The following is a 20628-nucleotide window of genomic DNA, read 5'->3' on the forward strand; positions in this document are numbered from 1 at the left end:
GACGTCTCGCCGGCGGTGACTCAGCGCCCCCAGGAGGCCGCGGCGGACGTGGCGGCGGCCTGTCTGGGGGACAACACTTCCCGCCCGCATCCGACACTGCCACAGCCGCCCAGGTCCCCCGTATTTTCCCCCGTACACCAAGAAATACACCGAAGCGCCAAAGAAACTGGTATAGGCATGCGTATTCAAGTACAGAGATATTTAAACGGGCAGAATACACCACTGCGGTCAGCAACGTCTATATACCACAACAAGTGTCTGGCACGGAAGAGAATTGTTCAACGTGACAGAAGTGCAACCCTTCCGCAAATGGCTGCAGATTTCAATATTGGTCCATCAGCAAGTGGCAGAGTGCGAACCATTCAACGAAACATCATCGATATGGGCTTTCGCAGCCGAAGGCCCACCCGTATACCCTTGATGACTGCACGACACAAAGATTTACGCTTCCCCTGCGCCCGTCAACACCGACATTAGATTGTTGATGACTGGAAACATGAAACTTCCTGACAAATTAAAACTGTGTGGCGGACCGCCGAGAGTCGAACTTGGGACCTTTGCCTTTCGCGGGCAATTGCTCTACCAATTGAGCACGACTCACGACCTGTCCTCACAGCTTCAATTCTGCCAGTACCTCATCTCCTACCTTGGAAGAGCACTTGCCCGCGAAAGGCAAAGGTACCGAGTTCGAGTCTCGGTCCGGCATACAGTTTTAATCTGTCACGAAGTTTCAAATAAGCGCACCTCCACTGCAGAGTGAAAATCTCACTCTGGACTGGAAACATGTTGCCTGGTCGGACGAGTCTCGTTTCATTTGCATCGAGCGTATGGACGTGTACGAGTATGGAAACAACCTCATAAATCCACAGGCCCTGCAGGTCAGCAGGGGATTGTTCAAGCTGGTGGAGGCTCTGTAATGGTGTGGGGCGTGTGCAGTTGTTGTGATTGGGACCCCCGGTACGTCTAAATACGACTCTGGCAGGGGCACGGCCGTAAGCATCCTGTCTGATCACCTGGATCCATTCATGTCCATTGCGCGTTCCGACGGTCTTGGGCAATTCTAGGAGGCAATGCTACAGCCCATACGTCCAAAGTTGCTACAGAGTTGCTCCAGGAACACTCTTCTGAGTTGCTAGAAAACTCCCCAGACGTGAACATTATTGAGCATGTCTGGGATGTCTTGCAACGTGCTGTTCAGAAGAGATCTCCACCCCCTCGTACTCTTACGGATTTATGGTCTGCCGGGAGGATTCATGGTGTAAACTCCCTCCAGTACTATTTCAGACATTTGTCGAGTCCTTACCACGTCGTGTTGCGACACTTCTGCGTGCTCGCGGGGGCCCTACACGATGTTAGGCATGTGTGCCAGTTTCTATGGCTCTTTAGTGTACCTACAAGAACAAAAATCCCATAAAGAACAGAGTATAGAAAGTGTGTATACAGTAACAACCGCTTCCAGAACGAATGTAGTGACATCAGATTTCAATTAGTGAGGAATGTAAGCAAACCAGACAAAATATTAGTTAAACCCAGGAGACATCATGCTAATACCGAGTAATATCACCTGTAGAATCGATAATGGCCGCTATTTCGGGAGAAAGAGGACTGCATGTTTCTTCAGGTATGCCACAAGCAATAAGGTGATGTAAGTAATGCGATATCTCCTAATACATTGTTCGACTTACTTTTGTCCCGCCTAGTATAGCATCTCGATGGACTCGAATGTCAATCCTCAGGGCCCGGGTTCGATTTCCGGCTGCGTCGGAGATTTACTCCGCTCAGGAACTGGGTGTTGTGTTGTCCTAATCATCATCATTTCATCTCCATCGACGTGAAAGTCGCCGAAATGGAGTCAACTCGAAAGACTTGCACCCGGCGAACCGTCTACCCGACGGGAGACCCTAATCTCACGACATTTGCATTTAACAAATCGTTGGAAGACCCCTGCAGAAATATTGAGCCATGCAGCCTCTACTGCTGTCATTAATTGGGAAATGTTGCCGATGCTGGATTCTGTGCATGAACTGCTTTGTGTTGACGAGTATGTAGGTTCAAATGGTTCAAATGGCACTGAGCACTATGGGACTTAACTTCTGACGTCATCAGTCCCCTAGAACTTAGAACTACTTAAACCTAACTAACCTAAGGACATCAGACACATCCATGCCCGAGGCAGGATTCGAACCTGCGACTGTAGCGGTCGCGCGGTTCCGGACTGTAGCGCCTAGACCTGCTCGGCCACCCCGGCCGGCTCGAGTATGTAGGCCTAGAATTGTTAAGAGGTATGTTGAATTTGAGGTACAGCTGAACGCTAGCGGGTACAGCTCTCAGGGCTGGCCGCTGCAGTTCCGGCTTCCGGCTAGGTGACCGGTACGAGCGAATCCAGGTACAAAGAGTAGCAGCGTCACCGGAAATTGGGAAAATCCAGAAGCTGGGAATTTGGACGGCCCTTGTGCAGGGGGTGATCCAAGAAACGGCGGAGAGTCTTAACGAAGGCTAAGTTACAGCTCTTTAAATTCGACAAAAACTCCAAGTCAAATGTTGCTACAAATCTGCGTTAATCTGTGGTCTCAGAAAAATAAGGCACATCCAGTGACACAACATTTCAATATCTTTAAAACTACAGAAGCTAATATTTCACAGTTAGTAAACATCATGACAATCTTCTTCTTCTTTTTCTGACGCCTTTGTCTCGCAGTTTTCGCAGGGCCGACGTGGTTACAACGGATTTGGCAAAGTCAATTTGAAGGGGTGGCCGGATGCCCTTCCTGCTGCGTAGCCCTTGGGACGGAATCAGTGTTCTCCAGCTGTCTACTTCGAGTGTAAATCGTGAAATAGTGCGAAATTGTTTCAGATGTCTGCAAGTCGCGTAACTATGGAGGAACGTGGGGACCAGCCCGGTATTCACCAAGGAAGATGTGGAAAACCGCCTAAGAACCACATCCAGGATGGCCGGCACACTGGCACTCGTCGTTAAGGAGAGACGGCAGGCAATTTTTATTCCTATTCTGCCAATGCTATTTTACCGTTTGAATATGTACACTTTTCAAAAGAACTATAAGTGATAAAACGAAATTTTTACTGCATATATATAACGTATATGCCTAAATTTACGAGTAAAACGAACATAATACCTCTTACGGTTTTGAAGAAAAAAATTTATTCTTTCACTAGTAAAATTTAACTTTTTTGTATATTAATTATTATGTAACAGTTTCTGATTGTTTGGTGGTTCTCAATTTACTTGTAATAACTTACTACTATATGCAGTACAAACTGACGAAATTTCATGTTTCTAACCCCATTACTTTATCAAATAATGGTACCTGAAAGTTAAAAAGAAATGCAGTTTTGAGAAAAATCCATTTAAGGTTTAATATTGCAATTCTAGTATAGTTATTGATGAGAATTACTTACCACTTATATTTTCCTTTACCATACTGAGCATCATCTGAATCATACTGATCTTCTTTTCTTCTCTTGCTCCCTCTTCTTTTCTGTCTGGCTTCTTTTGTACATTTTAAATTAGCAACATCTGCTTTGCGGATTCTCTCTTTATCTATTTGCAACAAGGATTTTGCAGTATTTCAACTAGATTTTATGCCCAATAATTCCAAAACATCCAGTTTTCTAATTACACCATCATTGAAGCATAAAATAGCATCATAAACGTCAAATTTGAGGGCTGTAAGCTGAACAAATGCCGTTTCCAGTAACCGGTCCCAAATTACAGAATTCTCACAGTCATTTAAATTTTGGGTTTTCCCATGAAGATTTTTCATCAACAAGGTATCTTTACAGAGGTCTCTAAATATGGGTTTAATTTCATTCATTACTGATTCAGGTAAATGTTTGTGGTCATATCTGGCATTTCTCCTGTATTTGCACCAAGTGTCAGGATCATTCGGGCAAAGACCGTGCACTGGATGTTCATTTGTGGAAAGATTATGGAAAAAGATAGCCCAAACAGCTTTTTTCATGTTTTTTAAATTCCCTACATTTCTTCTTATGGCCCACCCATAATAATTCTGTAATCTATCTATTGCAACATTTGTCAGGCGACATTTACCACCTACCTTCTTACCATCTTCCAATACCATTTTTGACTTTTCTTTCAGTAATCTTCTCAACCTGGACCCCATTCTCTTCTGGACATGCCCAACGCACTCTAATTTAGAAATTGTGACATTAGGACCATTGGGGATGTTCTGCACATAACCGGTCATAAGCCTTGCTGTCACCGTCCCCTAAAAAAATGTATGTATCTGACACCTCTGATTGCCACTGAACGATTAAAGATCCTGGGAACTCCTGCTACTTCCATCCCACCACTTGGACCAGTATAATTCATCTGACAGTTACGTTCATGCTCTTTCTCATTTCCACTGCCACAAGTTTTACAGTACTTGCTTACAATCTCTACATCAATTACCTTACCGGTCTCAAATGAAGTAGTTGTCACGACACCATTTAGTGAAGTGTGTCCATGTTTCTGCCAGCTACCATCAAAACATGCACAAATATCACCACTTTCACTGTCATCACTCTCCTTGAGTGTTTCTTCAGTTGCTTCCTTCATTGAGATGTTACAAACTTCAGCAACAGCAGTACCAATAACATGATTGTAAGTCATAAATTTTGCAGGAGGATTTGGAATGTCAAGTTCAAAATGGCTCTGAGCACTATTGGACTTAATATCTGAGGTCATCAGTCCCCTAGAACTTAGAACTATTTAAACCTAACTAACCTAAGGACATCACACACATTCATGCCCGTGGCAGGATTTGAACCTGCGCCCACAGCAGTCGCGCAGTTCTGGACTGAAGCGCCTAGAACCGCTCGGCCACCACGGCCGGCAAATGTCAAGTAATGCGCATAAGAGTTTGCCTGCCTCCATCACTTTACCAATACGTCTGAGACGATAAACTAGCCTTGTGTTGTTCTCATATAAATTATTATTTGCCATTATTGATGTCATCGTTGTAACAACAGCACCACGTTTTGTACAACTCAATATTAGGTTTGACACAATCCCTTTACTAAGAAGCTGGTTCTCACCCAAAGATACGTCACCACCACATATTCTGCACACATTATTTTTGGAAATGAAATCACAGAGCATGATAAGGTTCACCATAATATTTCCAAACGAATGTTCATCTCCGCAATCTGACTGGGAGGTCATGCCTTGAAGAAACTGGAGTTTCTCTCTTGATGTGCTGATTTTCTTTATGTCTAAAATTCTTCGGTCCTTTGACCCACTAACCGCATTTACCTTTACGTATTTATTTCTTCTGACTTTTAATTTAGGCGATAATTTCTTTATTCGCGACATTTTTATGAAAACATACGGAACCAAAGAAAATACAAATCAACACGTTCTTCACTCACAACAAACTTCACTAAGTACAACCATTAACGCTCGAAATCAATAACAAACACGAACGGAAAAACGAGTATCGATAGTAGACACAGGGTAGGAAACATTGAAGGGATAAAACAATACAAGTATGAAATAATATACAAGGAGTAAAAGAATGGTGTGCATTATCACTGCATGGAACAAAAAGGAAGGTGTGGCATTTAAATGCCAGATTGCACAGAGCGTCAGGAAAACCATAATATCTGACGAAAAAATTGTCGTACTTATATAAAACAAAAACTGTTTCACGCGGGAAATACCAAGCATTTCAAATATACTAAAATCTAAAAATCGAATTTTGAAGACCACTTGCCTACCATCTCCCCTTAATCCGCCAGGCAGATTCGATCTGGGGCCGGCGCGCCCACCCAAGTCCAGGAAACAGCTCATTCGCTCTCTCGGATAACCTGGAGGGTCAGTGGACATTAAGACAATCAAACTGTGAATTAAGAACTTTTAGTTGCTTCATGCGATTTCAACGAACTTCATTACAGATGATAGCGTTGCACTATACCAATCATCTCTGACATGTTTAATTACATATTTTGTATCTTTTTGTTTATGAAAAAGTTTGTCAGAACATTATATTCACCATATTTACACAGCAAATGAATACAGCATTATTACCTCTTATTTTGCCACACTTGTGTACTTATTTAATGAACAGTTTACTGTTTTGCCAGAAGGTTTATTTAAATGTTTACCGCAAATGATATTAAAAACTGTGCTAATTTAAGAGTGGTCAGTCACATGTGTTAGCGGACACCACAATTGAAAAGAGAACCAAAAGACGCTTCTGGCAAGAAAACATAAATAATTGTTTAAATAATAATTAACAATAATTCGTTGTCCTTTAATTGGGGTGCATGTCCGCAAGAATAATGGCTAATTTATTTATGGAGAAACTTGTATTTTTATCTATTGTGAATGTTCTGAGTGTGATCGAATGTTGATAACACTTATTTATTTAAATACTGTTGTAATATATTAGTTTCATCCAAAAAGTGGTCAGTTTCAAGCAGATCAAGTCTGTGGAGCTTAAGGATGATGTACTTTTGTTGGGGATGGGCTTCAGCCTACATCTACAACTACATCCACAATCTGTGCAAGCCACCTGACGGTGTGTGGCGAAGGGTACCTTGAGTACCTCTATCGGTTCTCCCTTCTATTCCAGTCTCGAATTGTTCGTGGAAAGAAAGATTGTCGGTATGCCTCTGTGTGGACTCTAATCACACTGATTTTATCCTCATGGTCTCTTCGCGAGATATACGTAGGAGGGAGCAATATACTGCTTGACTCCTCGGTGAAGGTATGTTCTCGAAACTTCAACAAAAGCCAGTACCGAGCTACTGAGCGTCTCTCTTGCAGAGTCTTCCACTGAAGTTTATCTATCATCTCCGTAACGCTTTCGCGGTTAGTAAATGATCCTGTAACGAAGCGCGCTGCTCTCCGTTGGATCTTCGCTATCTCTTCTATCAAGCCGCGCGGGATTAGCCGAGCGGTCTAGGCGCTGCAGTCATAGACTGTGCGGCTGGTCCCGGGGGAGGTTTGAGTCCTCCCTCGGGCATGGTGTGTGTGTCCTTAGGATAATTTAGGTTAAGTTGTGTGTAAGCTTAGAGACTGATGACCTTAGCAGTTAAGTCCCATATGATTTCACACACATGGTGAACATTTCTTCTATCAACCCTATCTGGTACGGATCCCACACCGGTCAGCAGTATTCAAGCAGACAATAGCCGAACACTGTGGGAGTCAAGCAGAGCCTGGGACTGGGATAAGGAGTTGAATTCGATCGTGGAGACGTTTCATTATGGGCGGTGAAGTGCCGCTACCATTTATTTATTTTGAGAGGTCTGACTGTGGTGTAGAGCTGGACTCTAACTCTTTCAGCTTGATTTACGGAACTGGACAGAATGTGAGTTCTGTTCTTTGCATCACGTGTGTTGTGAATCGTCACGTTGAAATCTGAATTTTTTGAGCTGGAGAATATTGAATGCATTTCGATTACAATGGACTTAGATTTCACGTATGTTTGATGACTATCTACTCTGGAGATTTTACTACCATTCTTGTAACGTTCTCAACGTAACTTTACTGCATTTGATAAGGCTATTTTACGCCTGTATTTTCACTAAATATTGTAGGAGGAATTCCTGTTTATTGGAGATGTCCTTACCTGCTTAAACATTATTCAAAAATATTCTTCGTCGTCTTCCTCAATTAAATACATCAGGATGGAACCCTTTTTATTAATTTATTGATTTATTTTTTATTTTATATTTCTGTATCGTTTATTAACTTGCAGTTCTAGCCAATGCATAGACTATTTGACTGCAGGATGACATCTGCTCGTTATTATTTGCAGCTAATTGGCTGCGGTGCATCAAAGCAGACGTTCGCGGCGCGACCCTATGACTATATCGAGCTATTCTTTTGAAACAGAGCCGTGCATAGCTCAAGTACCTACTTACGAGTAACCACAGTTAAAGGCGCAACTGGTTTGCGAGCATAGGATGCTGTTTAGATGAGTAACTAGTCGGCAGTAACCGTTAGGCAACATTGCAACTTATCGATTATATCCCATAAATTTGCTATGGGATTCATGTCGTGCTATCTGAATGTCCAAATGATTCGCTCTATACGTCCAGAATGTTCTTCAAACCAATCGCGAGCAGTTGTGGCCCGGAGACATGGGACATTGCCATTCACAAAAATTACATCGTTGTTTGACAGATGGTCTGCAAGTAGATGAATATAGTCATTTCCTTTCAATGATCGGTCCATTTGGACAAGAGGACCTGGTCAATTCCATTAAAACATAGCCCACACAGTAATGGAGTCACCACGAGCTTGCACAGTGTCTCGTTGACAACTTAGGTCGATGGCTTCGTGGGGTCTGCATCACATACAGGTCATGCCATCAGCTCTCACCAAACTGAAATCGGGAGTCATCTGACCAGTCCACGGTTCGGTCGTCTGCTGCCATAGCTCATTAACGCCAAATTTTGCCGCACTGTCCAAGCGGATGGGTTCATCGTACTTCTGCGGGTATTTCACGCAGTATTGCTTGTCTGTTAGCACTGACAATTCCGCGCAAACGCTGCTGCTCTCGCTCGTTAAGTGTAGGCCGTTGGCCACTGCGTTATCCATGATGAGAGGTAATACCTGAAATGTGGTATTCTCTGCACACTCTTGACACTGCGCCTCTCGGACTATTGAATTCCTTAACGATTTCCGAAATGGAATGTCCCATGCGTCTAGCTCCAGCTATTACTCAGCGTCCAAGTCTGTTAATTCCAGTCATGTGCGTATAATGACGTCGGAAATATCTTCACATGATTCATCTGAGTACAAATGAGAGCTCCTCCAATCTGCCGTCCTTTATACCTTGTGTACGAATACTATCGCCATTTGTATGCATGCATATCGCTATCCCATGACTTTAGTCACCTAAATGTATAAGACCACGCCACTCGTTGATCAGATCCTGCAGAGCTAGCACATTGTGGGGATGTTGATTGCTATGTTTGACCTGCTGTTCTGAATAGTCATAGGCACTATCTATAGGATTCAGGTCTGGTTGATTTACAGGGCCAGTCGAGATGCATTTGGGTGCCCTAAGCCGCCCTCTGCCGGGACATGAAAACGCACGTGGACGAGGAGTTGGTGACGTCATAGCGAGGAAGTCCATGTTTCATCACACTGCGCAGCGTGAATAAAGAATGTGGTATGTTAGATTTATACCTCATACAGAGTAACGTGGCCATTGAGATGCGGCATCGTTTTACGACACAAGCATTACACAGGAGTCACCATATCACGTGGCGTTAAACAACCTATTTAGTGGCTTTTCTTTCTTATAGAGTACTTGGCACAAATATAAGCAGTTTCAAAACATTAGAAAATTGAGGATGTTGTGAAAACGTGTCGTTTTAGCTACGATTTATTGTAATAAAATTACAGGAAACTAAGTATCTGTAAATAACGGTTTCCTGTCTTTGATGTTTTCAGAGCTATAACGTGTGCGCTACGAAAGGATACCGTGTCATTGCTGCTGCACACTGATGATTTCTCAAAAGCCAGCAGCAGTTGTCTGATAAATAGTAAATTAATTTAGTCTTTGTTTCTTTCCCCGTGTTTCTGCAAAGAAGTGAACTATACGTGTCTATATTACTGTGTACACTAGTGGTTAGAAAATTAATCGTAGTTCTTGTTTTTACCTAAATCTTGTGAATATTCTTGTGTAGAGTGGTTTCATAGTCCAAATTGTCCCGTCGCCAGAAACTCCGTCACGCCACTAAGTTTTAATTTTGTGCTGATAGACAGCATACAGTTTATATCAGTGCATTCCAGTTTGACTATACATCTCGTGCAGTGACTTTCCGGTAAACAGGCTTTCTAATAACAGGCATCTGTAAATACATCAAATTCAGTAGGGATATTTATTTCTGTTTAATAGCTTGCGGTCTCAGAGTTCAGTGAAAAATCTACACAGCAATTTTTAGTGTTACTTTATTCTCCTTTGGTATGTTTTGTATACATTTCAAACTCAGTAGTGCCATATGAAACCTTATATCTATTTTATACACAGTACGATATGGCTAGGGACTGTGCTTTTTGTGAGCGGACTCAAGGAGAGTGGGCTGCTGTCCGTAAACAGCTGGAAGCTGCGTTGGCTACCGTCGAGAAGCTTCTAGCCAATGCTCGAAGTTGCGGTGACGTCGGGGCGCCAGTGACGAGACCTGCGACACCTTTGGTACAACTGGAATCCCTGGTAACCCGGACGTCGCTGCGGGTTCTGATATGGAACATCTGACCGGTCCGTCCTCATTCCAGAGCAGATGGCAGACAGCGGTGGATTCGCGTGTCACTGGGAGGCAGGCGAAAGAGGGAGCAGGCCGCGCGGCTGGCTCCCCTACGTCTTAGCCACAGGTACGAGGTGCTGACCAGTGTTGATGATAACGCTGGCCAGCACGGGATGCTTCTCCTGTTGGGCCAACGGTCGATTTGCTTGCCCAGTCCGGACAAGTAGAGAGGGTGGGTATGCTTGTTATTGGGAGCTCCAGTGCGGGAAAAAAAAAATCTCACGAGATAGATAAGGATGCTTCGCAACTTTATAATAACCAATAAAATAAAAAAATTAAAAATGAAAGATAAGAGATAAATAAAGAAATAATCAAGAAAACGAATGCAAAACTCTCCCAGAGAGCATCCCAGAGTGACCCAGAGAGCATCCCAGAGTGCCCCAGTGAGCTAAAACACTAAGAAGAATCACTTTTCGGCTTTTGGCAAGATCAATGTGTAGAAGTTGCCGGAAGGTCTCATCCGTGCTGTGGAAGAGGCCCTGGCGGCGGCTATCGAGCGCACTGTGTGCAGTCGGCTGCATATAGTAGCACATGTCGGCACGAATGACGCCTGACGCTTAGGTTCTGAGGCCATTCTCTGCTCCTTTCGGCGGCTGGCTGATTTGGTGAAGGCAACTAGCAACGCACCGCGGAATGCAGGCTAAGCTGTCTATTTGTAGCATCGTACCCAGGGTTGATCGCGGTCTTCTGGCTTGGAGCAGCAGAGTGGAAGGTCTAAACCAGAGGCTCAGACGACTCTGCGACGGTATCGGATGCGAATTTCTCGACCTCCGTTATCTGGTGCAGAACTGTAGCGTTCCCCTTAATAGGTCAGGCGTGCACTGCACGCAGGAAGCGGCTGCTAGGGTAGCGAAGTACGTGTGGCGTGCACATGGGGCTTTTTCAGGTTAGAGAACCCCTCCCTTGGGATCAAAGACGATATGCCTGTTAAATCAGCCATAGTGGCCTCAGATAATCTTGGTCCTCGCAGGTCAGAGATAGAAAAGATTAATATGATTTTAGTAAACTCCAGGAGCATCCAAAGAAAGGTACCAGAATTAGTACCGCTTACTGAAGATTGTAACGCACAGATAGTATTGGGAACAGAAAGCTGGTTGAAATCAGACGTCAGTGATAACGAAATCTTAAGTTCAAATTGGAATGTTTATCGTATGGATAAGATGGTCGCCAATGGTGGCGGCGTGTTTATTGCAATAAAAAATTCGATAAAATCTAGTGAGGTTATCACGGATTCCGAATGTGAATTAATCTTGATGAAATTGAGTATCAAAGAACGGTCAAAAATGGTGATCGGATGCTTTTATAGACCACCTGGGTCAGGATTGCAGTTGTAGGGCGCTTCAGACAGAGCTTGCAGAATATCATTAGTAATTTTCCTGATCATGCCGTTGTAATAGGGGTGACTTCAACTTGCCAGGTACAGATTGGGAGTGCTATGCCATCAAAACGGATGCCAGAGACAGGGACTCGTATGGCATTGTTCTGGATGTCTTGTCCGAAAATTACCTTGAACAGATAGTGAACCAACTCATGAGGTTAACATCTTAGACCTACTGGCTACAAACAGACCTGAACTTACCGATTCGGTAAACGTAGATGATCATAAGGTTGTGACAGCATCTATGACGACGGGTCCTATAAGGAATGTTAAGAAAGGTAGGAAGATATACATGCTCAGAAAGGGTGACAAAATACAAATTTTAGAGGATCTCAACTGTCAGCGTCAAATATTCGATGATAAGGACGAAGAAGTGGAGAACAAATGGAAAGAAGTCAAAGTCATCTTTCAATATGCCGTAGACAAGTATGTTTCAAGTAAAGTTTAGAGGTATAGGAAAGATCTACCATGGTTTAGTAGCCTTGTTCGAAAAGCGTTACGTAAACAAAGAGCACTTCATCTCAGATTCAAGAGAAGTAAAAGCCTAGCTGACAAACAAAGGCGGAACGAAGCGAAAATGAGCCTAAAGACAGCAATGAGAGAAGCGTTCAATGATTTTGAAAGTAAGATGTTGTCAACCGATCTGACTAAAAACCCTAAGACGTTTTGGTCGTATGTAAAATCAGTAAGTCGATCAAACTCATCTGTTTATTCTCTCAGCTATCACACCGGCATCTTGGCGGGCCGCTGTGGCCGAACGGTTTTAGGCGCTTCAGTCCGGAACCGCGCTACTGCTACGGTCGCAGGTTCGAATCCTGCCTCGGGCGTGGATGTGTCTGATGTCTTTAGGTTGGATAGGTTTAAGTAGTTCTAAGTCTAGGGGACTGATAACCTCAGATGTTAAGTCCCATAGTGCTTAGAGCCATTTGAAACACGCCGGCACCCAATCGGAAGATGACAGAGAGAAGGCCGAAATACTGAATTCGGTTTTCAGAAATTGTTACACTGTCCCTCCTTTCAACCGTCGTGCGACCGTCGAAATGGCAGATACTGAGATAACCGATCGCGGAATTGAAAAGCAGCTACAATCGCTTAGTAGGCGTCAGGACTAGATGAGATACCAATAAGATTGTATAAAGATTATGCGAAAGAACTTGCTCCCCTTCTAGCAGTAATTTATCGTAGATCGCTTGAGCAACGAAAGGTATCTAACGACTGGAAAAAAGCGCAGGGCACTCATGTTTTTAAGAAGAGACGCAAGACAGATCCACACAATTGACGTCAATCTGTTGTAGAAATATGGAACATGTTTTATGCTCAAGAATTTTGACATTTTTGGAAAATGAACATCTCCTCTATAAAGATCAACATGGATTTCGCAAACAGAGAGCCTGCGAAACTCAGCTCGCTCTGTTCCTCCTTGAGATCCACAGAGCAGCGGAAAATGGCGCTCAGGTTGATGCCGTGTTCCTTGACTTCAGAAAGGCATCTCACACCGGCCCGCATTGCCGTTTAGTGAAAAAAATTTAAAAAAACGAGCTTACGGAGTATCGGAGCAGATTTGCGATTGGATTCAAGACTTCCTTGCAGATAGAACTCAACATGTCGCTCTTAACGGAACAAAATCGGCAGATGTAAAGATAATATCCGGGGTTCCATAGGGAAGTGTGATACGACCGTTGCTGTTTACAATACAAAAATGGTTCAAATGGCTCTGAGCACTATGGGACTTAACGTCTCAGGTCATCAGTCCCCTAGAACTTAGAACTACTTAAACCTAACTAACCTAAGGACATCACACACATCCATGCCCGAGGCAGGATTCGAACTTGCGACCCTATCGGTCGCGCGGTTCCAGACTGAAGCGCCTAGAACCGCTCGGCCACCAGCAGCTGGCTTTACAATACATATAGATGATCTAGTAGAAAGCGTCGGATGCTCCTTAAAGCTATTCGCAGATGATGAAGTTGTCTATACCAAAGTAGCAACGCCTGAGGATAGTAAGAATTTGCAGAACTACCTGCAGAGAATTGATGAATGCTACAGGCTGTGGCAATTGATCCTGAATGTAAATAAATGCAAGATATTGCACATATATAGGAATAGAAATGCACTACTGTACAGCTATACTATTGATGACAAACAGCTGGAGCACCGTCTGCCACAAAATATCTAGGCGTAACTATCCAGAGCGACCTTTAGTGGGATGACTACATAAAACAGAGTGTGGGAAACGCAGATACTAGACTCAGATTCATTGGAAGAATCTTAAGGAAATGTAACTCATCCACGAAAGAAGTGGCTTATAAGGCGCTTGTTCACCCAATTCTTGGATACTGTTCATCTGTCTGGGATCCCTATCAGGTAGGACTGATAGAGGAGATAGAGAAGATCCAACGAAGAGCGGCGCGTTTCGTCACGGGATTGTTTAGCTGGCGAAAGAGCGTTATGGAGATGCTAAGCTAATTTCACTGGCAGAGGCGTTGTGCATCACGGAGAGATTTACTATCGAAATTTCAGGACAGCAGTGTTTAGGAGTTGGACAACATGTTACCTCCCCCCAAATACACCTCGCGTATTGAATACGAGGAGAAAATTCGAAAAATTAGAGTCAATACAGAAGCTTACCGACAATCATTCTTCCCACACGCCATTCGCGCGTGGAGCAGGGTTGGAGGGATCAGATAGTGGCACCGAAAGTACCCTCCACCACACACCATAAGGTGATTTGCGGATTATAATGTAGGTTTAGCTGAAAGTGCGTCTTTTTGGTGCAATTTGCATATTAAATATCAAATAATGACAGCTGTAGTACACTGAAAAAGTAGTATATTTTTTCACCTTTTGTTTTCTAGAAGATACTGGATGTTTCTTATTCATTTAATAGAAGTACTGTCTGAAAAGTCGATGTTAATTGTTATAAATCGTGTATATGCTTTAATTCTTGTTCGAAAGTCCAACGACTGGAATGTTTCCCTATTAGTCAAAAATATTAATGCGATTGTCAATTTGTCAGAAAGAAAACTTGCTATTAGAAAAGTTCCTGCGAAGTATATATAACTTCATCTTTTGGATCTGCAGCTCTTGTCCTTTCTTTCCGCATCTGCAGTTAAATTATAGGATATTTGTTGCGTCTTTTTTGCAAACACACTGCTTTTTCTTTTTACTCAGAAATGTTTCAGCACCTCTGTGCCATCATCAGTGGGTTTATACCTACTGAAAGCTGTAAAAAGTGAAAATATTTTACGTTATAATTGATTTAATGAAGTGAGATCTTTCTTACCATGTTTACAAATTATATTGTTTTGCAGGGCCCGGGTTCCCGGGTTCGTTTCCAGGCGGGGTCAGGGATTTTCTCTGCCTCGTGATGACTGGATGTTGTGTGATGTCCTTAGGTTAGTTAGGATTAAGTAGTTCTAAGTTCTAGGGGACTGATGGCCATAGATGTTACGTCCCATAGTGCTCAGAGCCATTTGAAGCATTTTTTTGTTTTGCAGGACCAAATGTATGGTTTCCTGCACTGATAGTTTGCCATTTACATAATCTGGTGTGGACCATTAAGCGTATGGCTGTCCAACCATCTCGGAATATTCACAATCTATCACACCAATTTGACAGGCTTTGGCACGATAGGTAGTTTATGCAACAACTCTATCAATCACTGCCATGCCGTGTTACTGCTTCCATAGGGGCCAGAGATGTACCAATGCGTTACTGACTTGCTAAATTTTTCAAGCTCTTTCTCTTGAGTAAATCATAAAGTTTTTCTGAAATTGTAATCATTCATTTGTCTGTACATGCACATCATATCTATTGATTTCAGTCCCATTCGGTTAATTCCTTCATAGTGCGTCTTTTTTTTGTTGTCTTTGAATGTAGTCCATAAAATAAACTCCCATCGAAAGCTGATAACGTCAATTACATAATTGTTAATATGGCACATTTTCAGATATTGCTCTGTCTTGCCCAGTACTGTTTCCTCTGGATAGCACAGCAAATCGTTGCGATCAATGAACAAAAAATTTTTATAAGCGATGATTGTATAAAATGAGCGATTCAAGTACGTACCAAATATGTACCAAAAAACCAGAATTTTTAAACTTCAATAATTAATCAGTCTGTCAAAAAATATGCCACTTTTAAATATGAAGAAACGTGTGAGCCTCGTCCACGTGGAAGGGTGTAATATCATCATTGATGGAGTTGGAACAGCCTAGAACTGCAGATTCCTGCTAAATATGTTCGGCATACATTTCGTCAGGTATAGAACAGGCTGGAATCAGTAAAGAAAATGGGTGGTGGCTCACGCGCTGTGAATACAAGACATGACCGCCATCTTATCCATTAGTCCGAACGGAGTGTTGTCTGGTGGCAGGCGCTCTCCTGCGTCGGCTGTCCTTGTACAGAAACTACAGAGGCCTGGCGACTTGAGTGACCAAATATAGTGCTATCAGGTGAGTGCAACTTGAACCTATGCTTTTGCCATGTACCTTTAAAAGACGAATGCCTAACCAATGTAAGGGTGAATAAAGGAGCTCTATTTGTTGAACGAAGAGCAGCACTACTTCGCCGGCATACATCTCCACCTGACGGGTCACCTGTTTAAGATGTCTGGTACGTGGTTGTCAAGTAACTTGTTCGTCGCGGACCTCCAGTAAGAACTGTTGCTGCATCGCGACTCGAAGAGCGGAAGGAGGAAGATTAGTCTTTAATGTACCATCGATGACGAAAACATTAGCGACGCAGCATTAATTTGCTTCAGCCTATTTTTTTTAGAGAAACCATCTCAGCATCTAGTTTTTGGCCCACGGAAAACGAAAACCTTGTTGCCCTCCCGAAATAGCGTCCAGTTTCTTATCACTGCACTTTCTTACTTATGAAGAAACAGCCCCCAATGGCAAAATACCATCTATTTAAAAAGAACGATTTCGGCACATGCAGCAGGCCATCTTCGCATTGACTGCACTGTGAAGATTACGAAAGTGCATGATAGTTAGACAACTCAGTCTTGCATGAGATGTACAAAGATTAAACTAGAAAGTCGTCATGTTTCATACGTTTGTTGGCGATGGCGGTGTGCTGAGCAGCTGTGTGTTGTCAAGACGATAACTGCTGCTAGTGGCTCTACAACCACGCGTTAAAAAGTGCTTGATAGCGTGCCAATTTGCTGAATTGCGTCAGGTGGAGCCAATGGGGCCTTACAGTACTTTACGTAAAAATATTTATGATATGCAAAAGAAGTATAAAACTAACAGTTCAGTTGTATGTACATCACTACGCAAGTGCTGCTTTTCAACTATATATTACATGTCATTAATAAAATTGCTTAACTTTAAATAAACTTCAGTTGTAAATGTACCAATACAAAAGTGTGTGCGAACATTGTAGAGCGCCTGCTGGCGTCCAAAGATATATATAGATTATTACCCTGTACCCGTGGAGACGCTATCAAAGTCCATATTGTAGCACAATGTTGCCTATGTAACGTTGTATAGTGCCTACTGGCGTCCAAAGAGATGTGTGGATTACGCTGTTTCCATGGCGACGTTTTCCATGTGGCCGTTACATTGGACGAATTAGCGTTTCGCTCGAAGTTTTCACTGTTGTGCCTGGAGAATACCGTGATTTATAAAAGACTGAGAGAATCAGACGACATTTAAGTAATTATAGTGCGTGAGTTATCAGAGTAGCATGAGGACAAAACAAAATTTTTAGATAATTAATTAAAATTTGTAATAAGAGCTACGTAGCTATGACAATCGTAAAGTAAATACAGAAGTGCTTTTTTCTGCAACATACAGTATCAGTATCCATAAAAGATTTAGGAATTAAAATAGAAAAACTAAGTGACGGAGTCAGTTGATAAAAACGAAATAAGTAAAGTCTAATAAGTTCAGCGGAACGGTTTAAAATAACTTGTCACATAAGCTTATTAAATGAGAAAACGAGAACTCTACAATCCTCCCTTACATTATTTTCTTAAAAAGATCGTTTCGTGAAAATCTAACTGTTCATTTGAAAGACCTGTAGAATTATTTTTCCGGTGAATAAAAATATCAAGCTCCTCAAGTGTTTTCAAGCGTAGCGCCTTTGGGCTTGTGTGTACTATTTCGTCGCAGTTGGTGTTATAATTTTTTGCGTGTTCCTCATTTATAAGATGTTGTCCAAACATCGATTTATTCAGTGAGACTCCTGAGGAACGTTCCTTAAAACGTGTTTTAAAATTACACCCAGTTTCGCACAGGTCAGTTTATATGCACCTGAACGAGAAAAATGTTCATTGGAATTACCTGTAGTGTGTCTTAATTTATTTAAAATAGTGTTTTCGGGTAAGGAGGCATTACGAATGAACACTTTTCACTCTCAGGTGTATATAAAAGCCGGCCGGAGTGGCCGAGCGGTTCTAGGCGCTACAGTCTGGAAACGCGAGTCCGCTACGGTCGCAGGTTAGAATGCTGCCTCGGGCGTGGATGTGTGTGATGTTCTTAGGTTAGTTAGGTTTAAGTAATTCTAAGTTCTAGGGGACTGATGACCACAGCAATTAAGTCCCATAGTGTAACTCTTCAGGCTTTCCCGGCGATCTAATGACATCTTAGGTTGTCGAGTGTTCTGCCGGATATCAGCGTCGTACTTGCACGATATTTCGGTCACGTAGCTCGTGACCTTCATCAGGTGCGACCTGAGACTGCTCCTCGATTGGACCTGGTCCAGTATTTATGCCTATGGCCTTGCCCCTCCACCAACGGCTGCAGGCGCTTCCTCTCTGGTCCGCGCCCATTCCCTGCGACCTGTTGGAGCGTTGCCGCTCCGTTTGGGTGTTCCCTTTGCGGTCCGCGCCCACCAGTCCCACTTCTGGGTGTACCATCTTCGGTCTGGTGCGCCTGGCAGTCCGTCAGGGGCTCGTTTTCCATCTCCATGTCTCTGGTTCTTCTGTTTGTGTAGTGTTGCAGCTGGCCCCGGCAACGCTCCAACAGGTCGTGGTGAGCGGGCGCGGACCGCAGGGGGAACGCTTGGTACCCCAGACCGTAGATGAAACCCCCAGGAGCGGGTTTGGTGGGCGCGGACCGCGGAGGGAACACCTAGAACCGCAGCGGACGGAAAAGAGCATTTTTTTTTTTTTTTTTTTTTTTTTTTTACCTGTGTGGTGTCGTTGCCGAAGTGCTACCGCCTTTGGCGGCTGGACTTCCAAGGCTGAAAGGTAGGTTTAGGAATTCTTTATTGTCATCTTTTATAGGACTTTGGGCTCACAGGGGTCCTTTTGCCCTACATACCTTAGCTTCACTTTTTATTGCGTTGTGAGGGCCCTAGGAACCTTGACTTTATGCCAGGGTTCAGGTTGGATGGTTGCGACTCCTTCGAGTTGCCTTGTCGATAACCTTAAGTCATCTATTTTGTTGATGAGACGCTGGACATGTAGTTTGATTACTTGATCTATCGGTGAGACCTGCAGTTCATCATGTAAGGAAATAATTCGGGACCACCTGGGCGCTTTGAGGATGATTCGTAGACACCGGTTTTGTAAGCGTTGTAGTTTGCGGATGTTGGTGGTGGATGTCATTCCCCACGTAGCGCAGCCATATAACATCATCGGGAGTATTGTCGCGCGGTAGATGCGGAGCTTCGTTGCTACATTCAGCTCAGTGCTTGCTAAGAAGGGGTAGAGTCCATGGATGGCGCGAGTGAGTTTGAGGCTTTTGTCGGTAACATGGGCTGAAAATGTAAGTTTATGGTCCAGGATGACCCCTAAATACTTCGTTGTGGTGGACCAATCGATGGCGTGGTTATTGATCTGGAGGCGGCGGTGAAGGATCGGTCTCCGGCGAGTGAAGAGTATGGCCTTCGTCTTGAGTGCGTTGATCGTGATTTTGTTGTCGGTTGCCCACAAGAGGAGGATATCGATCTGGTGCTGCAAGCGGGTGATGGCTGTATCTAATGAACGGCTACTGGTAAGAAGAGCCGTATCATCAGCGAATTGTGCGAGCATGATGTTCGGCAGTTTGGGCATGTCATTCACGTAGATGGTGAACAGGATGGGAGAGAGCACCGATCCTTGCGGTATGCCGTCTGAGAGAGGTTTGGTGTCTGAGTGTTGATCGGCCTGTTGGACATAAAAACGGCGGTCGGTCAGGAAGCTGTCGATGATCTTGATATAACAGTTTGGGATGTCGGTGGTGTTCCGGAGTTTACTTAAGAGCTTCTCTCGCCACACCTTGTCAAAAGCTTGTTGGACATCCAGGAAAATGGCTGCTGTATAGTGGTTTAGGTTGATTTGGTTTGTAAGATGTTCCGAGATCCGGAGCAGCTGGATTTCAGCAGAAAGTTTGGGTTGAAAGGCAAATTGGTCAGGTCGAATGACGTCGTTTTCCAAGAGGGGCGGCTTGATGCGGGCCAAGATGACACGCTCAAACGTTTTGCCCATTGTGGAGAGGAGACTGATTGGTCGGTGGTGCACAGGCTGGAGTAGGTCCTTACCCGGTTTCGGGATGGGTATAATTTTGGCCAGTTTCCATTGTGGTGGGAAATGCTCCTTCAACAGGCATTCGTTGAATATTCTTGTTAGTAGCACTAGCGGTTTCCGTGGGAGGTGTTTTAGGTGGTCGTTCGACATTCCGTCAGGCCCGGGAGCTGATGTGGAGTGTAATTTCCTGAGAATGTGACGAATTTCCCTTGGCGACGTCAGTTCTGGCCGGTCTCCGCTGGGGTGTTGTCTTATGTGGTGTGCCTCTGCCCGAGTACGCGCGTCCTCTTCCTCATCGTTCTCAAAGTCTGCAAAATTCAGGCGTGATTGCGTTTCGTAAGTTTCCGCGAAAAGTTCGGCCTTTTGGAGGTTGTCAAAGATTAGGTTGGTGCCATCCGTGAGCGCTGTTTTTGGTGGCTTGGGTTTCTTGATATTACGGATGAGTGCCCATTCATCGCGCGATAGGTGTTGGATTTGTGCCATCCGGTCCTCCCATAGTTCGGCG

The sequence above is a fragment of the Schistocerca americana genome, chromosome 1 (assembly GCF_021461395.2).
Source record: "Schistocerca americana isolate TAMUIC-IGC-003095 chromosome 1, iqSchAmer2.1, whole genome shotgun sequence".
NCBI lineage: Eukaryota > Metazoa > Arthropoda > Insecta > Orthoptera > Acrididae > Schistocerca > Schistocerca americana.